The sequence below is a fragment of the Lampetra planeri genome, chromosome 36 (genome assembly GCF_965212315.1).
Source record: "Lampetra planeri chromosome 36, kcLamPlan1.2.h2, whole genome shotgun sequence".
Taxonomy (NCBI): Eukaryota; Metazoa; Chordata; class Hyperoartia; order Petromyzontiformes; family Petromyzontidae; genus Lampetra; species Lampetra planeri.
The window spans coordinates 10,388,185-10,394,158 of NC_136142.1; positions in this window are offsets into that span (position 1 = coordinate 10,388,185).

Here is a 5,974-nt window from a genome sequence, read left to right on the forward strand (position 1 = left end):
GCCACGAGGGAAGGCGGGGCTGCAGGGAAACCTCTGCTCGGGCCCCCACTGCCCAGCCCCACCCCCTTATTAGCCCCTCCCCCCGATTGCCTAGCCCCTCACCCCGATTTTCTAGCCCCGCCCCCTTCACGGCCCCCCCCCAGACTGCCCTCCCCCCACGCCCCCTACCGCCACGCCCCCAAGCGGGATTTCAAGGTTCAGGTTTCAAGTCGATTTTGTTGAACCAGACAAGTCAAGGCACAGTAGCCTCGTTTGCCAGCGTGACCTGCATGAATGAGTGAGTTAGTGGGTGGGTGAGTGGGTGAATGAGTGAGTGGAGGAGTGAGTTGAACAGTGGGTGGGTGAGTGAGCGAGTGAGTGAGTGGCTGAATCGGTCTCCGTTTGATTTAGTGTGTGGGTGAGGAAGTGAATGGGTGTGTGGGTGAGTGAGAGAATGGGTGAATGAGTGGGTAGATGAGTGAGTGAGTTGGTCAGTGGGTGGGTGAGTGGGTGAGTGAGCGGTGACGTGATTGAGTGAGTTCCAATTTAACCAGGTGAGAGTCATGGTTAGTGTCAGTCTTAGCTTAAGGGCTAGTGTTAAGGTCCAATGTTAGGTAATAATCAGTGCTAGGTACGGGGATAGTGCTGTACTATTACGATCAGGGTAAGGGTCAAAGCTCATGTTCGTTTACGGGTAGGATCAGTTGGAATGCTCGGGTCAGTGCTAGGGGCCATTTCCAGGGTCAGAGTTGGGGTCCGTGTAAGGTCATGAGGAGTCAGGGTTAGGGACAGGGACAGTGTAGGGTCATGGTCGGGGTCAGTGTAGAGTCAGGGTTGGAGTCAGGGTCAGTGTAGGGTCATGGTTGGAGTCAGGGTCAGTGTAGGGTCATGGTTGGGGTCAGTGTAAGGTCATGGTTGGGGTCAGTGTAGGGTCATGAGGAGTCAGGGTCAGTGTAGGGTCATGGTTGGGGTCAGTGTAAGGTCATGGTTGGGGTCAGTGTAGGGTCATGGTCGGGGTCAGTGTAGGGTCATGGTCGGGGTCAGTGTAGGGTCAGGGTTGGGGTCAGGGTCAGTGTAGGGTCAGGGTCGGGGTCATGGTTGGGGTCTGTGTCTCAACGTGCCTCGCTGCTCACGCACAATGGGGGAGTGTGGGGTGGGGGTGCTCGAGGTGGAGGGGAGGGGAGGGGCGGTGAGGGGGAGGGGAGGGGCGGTGAGGGGGAGGGGAGGTAGGGGAAGCCGGGCTCATTCCGCCACCGCGTCCCGTCGGCGGTGACGTAACCTCGGCGTTACGTCACCGCGTGTGCGGACGGGGGCGACGGCGTGGATTGCGGGGTGATGCGGGGGTTTGATAGTTGGGGGGGCGGCGGGGGGAGGGAGAATGGGGGATGAGCGGGGGGGGTGAATGAGAGTGGAGGGAGTAAGTGGGGGGAGGGGGGGAGTAATCGGGGGGCGGGGTGGAGAGGTGAGGTCAGAGTGGGTGACTTGAGTTTGTCAAAGTGGATGCACGCAAAGACAAAGATCCTCCGTAGAGCCTTCACAGCCATTGGGGGCAAGTGCTGTTAGCTAGGACCTATGAAGGCCCGCACGGCTCACGAGGGGGTGGGTAGCCAGCACCACGCCCGGCCGCCTTTGTCTACGTTTACAAATAATGTATACAAAGACAACGACGCGTATACCCCATCGTACACGACGTACGCACACCTGCGTGCACTCATGCTCCATACCTGTGCAGCACTGACTCGTACAACCACAGGGGCGTATATGCAGTACACACGCACACACCTGCGCGCACTTACACAGACAAAGATCCCCCGTACTGTATAGTCTTCATAGACGTTTGGGACAAGTGCTACTAGCGAGCAACTATGAAGGCCGGCATGGCACATGAGGGGATAGGTGGCCAGCAGCACGCCTGGCCGCCTTTGTCTCCCTCGTAGCGATGTTTACACACCGCAACAGGTACTCATTTGAGGCTGAGTCGACTTAGGCGATGGCCCAGGACCGGTTCAGATAATCGTCAGTGGCGTTGGCCTTGAGCCGGAATCGAACTCGGGTGGCCGGGTTCGTCTGGCACCGCGCTAACCACTGCGCCACCGCTCCCCAGAGCCGCAAAGACAAAGATCCCCCGTATAGCGCAGTCACACAAAGGCGAGTGAGCATCAGCGTGCAGCAACCTCGCAAGGCATTCTAAAAATCCAACGCTCACTTTTTTAATTATTTTATTTTGTGCGTTCGAGAATGTCTACGCGCTTCAGTTGGTGAAATGTGAAGAATGATGACTCCCCGTGGTTTTAGGCTTACACCAGCAGCTCGTTAACCCATGGCGGCTACAGCACGGCTAGTTTGGGTAGAGTCGCGGATGTTGCAATGGAATGGATGAGAAATGTAAAGAGGGACGCAGGAGGAAAAAAAGGAGAAATAACGGGGAATGAGAGAACAGGGATGGAGAAGGCAGGAGGCAAGAGGGTTCGGGATTAGATGAGAGGGAGGAGGGAGAGGCCGCATCAGGGCCTCGACACTGCTGCTGCGTGGAAGGGGAGCGGTGTCTGTTTTCAGAGTGGGCGGGGAGAGGGGAGCGGTTGAGAGTGGGTGTCGCCACACGGAAGTCACGTGATATACGGGAGGCTCCAGCTGACTTGGATCGATAGGCAATGATGAAAAGTAGGAATAGGTTTAATCTTTTCTGGCAATGGAACAGGTGTGAAGATGTTCAAACACCAAATGGATACCTTTTTCTAGGCATCAAGTCCCATCGGTAGGCATGTATGTTGAACTTCTTGCGCGCCGTACGTAGCCGACCGTACCAATCAGAGACGTGTACGATGAAGGTGCCAGAGCTGTCTGCGAGCACCTATTAAGGTTCACGTGGCACACGTAGGCGGTGAGGACAGGAAAGACAAAGATGGCCCCGACGTGTAACCTCCAAAGACTGCCAGGGCAAGTACTGATAGTGGGCAGTATTAGTACAAGGGCCATCGTGTTAGTAGGAGTGTTAGTGCCAAGGTTAGTGTCAGGGTTAGTGTCAGGGTTAGTGTCAGGGTCAGGGTGAGTGTCAGGGTTAGTGTCAGGGTTAGTGTCAGAGTTAGTGTCAGGGTTAGTGTCAGGGTAAGTGTCAGGGTCAGGGTCAGGGTGAGTGTCAGGGTTAGTGTCAGGGTTAGTGTCAGAGTTAGGGTCAGGGTGAGTGTCAGGGTTAGTGTCAGGGTTAGTGTCAGAGTTAGTGTCAGGGTTAGTGTCAGGGTGAGTGTCAGGGTCAGGGTCAGGGTGAGTGTCAGGGTTAGTGTCAGGGTTAGTGTCAGAGTTAGTGTCAGGGTGAGTGTCAGGGTGAGTGACAGGGTTAGTGTCAGGGTTAGTGACAGGGTTAGTGTCAGGGTGAGTGTCAGGGTTAGTGTCAGGGTTAGTGTCAAGGTGAGTGTCAGGGTTAGTGTCAGGGATAGTGTCAGGGTTAGTGACAGGGTTAGTGTCAGGGTTAGTGTCAGGGTTAGTGTCAGAGTGAGTGTCAGGGTTAGTGTCATGGTGAGTGTCAGGGTGAGTGACAGGGTTAGTGACAGGGTCAGGGTTCGTGTCAGGGTTAGTGTCAGGGTTAGTGTCAGGGTCAGTGTCAGGGTTAGTGTCAGGGTTAGTGTCAGGGTGAGTGTCAGGGTTAGTGACAGGGTTAGTGTCAGAGTTAGTGTCAGGGTTAGTGTCAGGGTGAGTGTCAGGGTGAGTGTCAGGGTTAGTGTCAGTGTCAGGGTTAGTGTCAGCGTTAGTGTTAGGGTTAGTCTCAGAGTTAGTGTCAGGGTTAGTGTCAGGGTGAGTGTCAGGGTGAGTGTCAGGGTTAGTGTCAGGGTCAGGGTGAGTGTCAGGGTTAGTGTCAGGGTTAGTGTCAGTGTCAGGGTTAGTGTCAGGGTTAGTGTTAGGATTAGTATCAGAGTTAGTGTCAGGGTTAGTGTCAGGGTGAGTGTCAGGGTGAGTGACAGGGTTAGTGTCAGGGTCAGGGTGAGTGTCAGGGTTAGTGTCAGAGTTAGTGTCAGGGTTAGTGTCAGGGTAAGTGTCAGGGTGAGTGTCAGGGTTAGTGTCAGGGTGAGTGTCAGGGTGAGTGTCAGTGTCAGGGTGAGTGTCAGGGTGAGTGTCAGGGTGAGTGTCAGGGTTAGTGTCAGGGTCAGGGTGAGTGTCAGGGTTAGTGTTAGGGTTAGTGTCAAGGTTAGTGTCAGGGTGAGTGTCAGGGTTAGTGTCAGGGTCAGGGTGAGTGTCAGGGTTAGTGTTAGGGTTTGTGTCAGAGGTAGTGTCAGGGTGAGTGTCAGGGTTAGTGTCAGGGTTCGTGCCAGTGTCAGGGTGAGTGTCAGGGTTAGTGACAGGGTGAGTGTCAGGGTTAGTGTCAGGGTTAGTGTCAGGGTCAGTGTCAGGGTTAGTGTCAGGGTTAGTGTCAGGGTGAGTGTCAGGGTTAGTGACAGGGTTAGTGTCAGAGTTAGTGTCAGGGTTAGTGTCAGGGTGAGTGTCAGGGTGAGTGTCAGGGTTAGTGTCAGTGTCAGGGTTAGTGTCAGCGTTAGTGTTAGGGTTAGTCTCAGAGTTAGTGTCAGGGTTAGTGTCAGGGTGAGTGTCAGGGTTAGTGTCAGGGTCAGGGTGAGTGTCAGGGTTAGTGTCAGGGTTAGTGTCAGTGTCAGGGTTAGTGTCAGGGTTAGTGTTAGGATTAGTATCAGAGTTAGTGTCAGGGTTAGTGTCAGGGTGAGTGTCAGGGTGAGTGACAGGGTTAGTGTCAGGGTCAGGGTTAGTGTCAGGGTTAGTGTCAGAGTTAGTGTCAGGGTTAGTGTCAGGGTGAGTGTCAGGGTCAGGGTCAGGGTGAGTGTCAGGGTTAGTGTCAGGGTTAGTGTCAGAGTTAGGGTCAGGGTGAGTGTCAGGGTTAGTGTCAGGGTTAGTGTCAGAGTTAGTGTCAGGGTTAGTGTCAGGGTGAGTGTCAGGGTCAGGGTCAGGGTGAGTGTCAGGTTTAGTGTCAGGGTTAGTGTCAGAGTTAGTGTCAGGGTGAGTGTCAGGGTGAGTGAGAGGGTTAGTGTCAGGGTTAGTGACAGGGTTAGTGTCAGGGTTAGTGTCAGGGTTAGTGTCAGATTGAGTGTCAGGGTTAGTGTCATGGTGAGTGTCAGGGTGAGTGACAGGGTTAGTGACAGGGTCAGGGTTCGTGTCAGGGTTAGTGTCAGGGTTAGTGTCAGGGTCAGTGTCAGGGTTAGTGTCAGGGTTAGTGTCAGGGTGAGTGTCAGGGTTAGTGACAGGGTTAGTGTCAGAGTTAGTGTCAGGGTTAGTGTCAGGGTGAGTGTCAGGGTGAGTGTCAGGGTTAGTGTCAGTGTCAGGGTTAGTGTCAGCGTTAGTGTTAGGGTTAGTCTCAGAGTTAGTGTCAGGGTTAGTGTCAGGGTGAGTGTCAGGGTGAGTGTCAGGGTTAGTGTCAGGGTCAGGGTGAGTGTCAGGGTTAGTGTCAGGGTTAGTGTCAGTGTCAGGGTTAGTGTCAGGGTTAGTGTTAGGATTAGTATCAGAGTTAGTGTCAGGGTTAGTGTCAGGGTGAGTGTCAGGGTGAGTGACAGGGTTAGTGTCAGGGTCAGGGTGAGTGTCAGGGTTAGTGTCAGAGTTAGTGTCAGGGTTAGTGTCAGGGTAAGTGTCAGGGTGAGTGTCAGGGTTAGTGTCAGAGTGAGTGTCAGGGTGAGTGTCAGTGTCAGGGTGAGTGTCAGGGTGAGTGTCAGGGTGAGTGTCAGGGTTAGTGTCAGGGTCAGGGTGAGTGTCAGGGTTAGTGTTAGGGTTAGTGTCAGAGTTAGTGTCAGGGTGAGTGTCAAGGTTAGTGTCAGGGTGAGTGTCAGGGTTAGTGTCAGGGTCAGGGTGAGTGTCAGGGTTAGTGTTAGGGTTTGTGTCAGAGGTAGTGTCAGGGTGAGTGTCAGGGTTAGTGTCAGGGTTCGTGCCAGTGTCCGGGTGAGTGTCAGGGTTAGTGACAGGGTGAGTGTCAGGATTAGTGTCAGGGTTAGTGTTAGGGTTAGTGTCA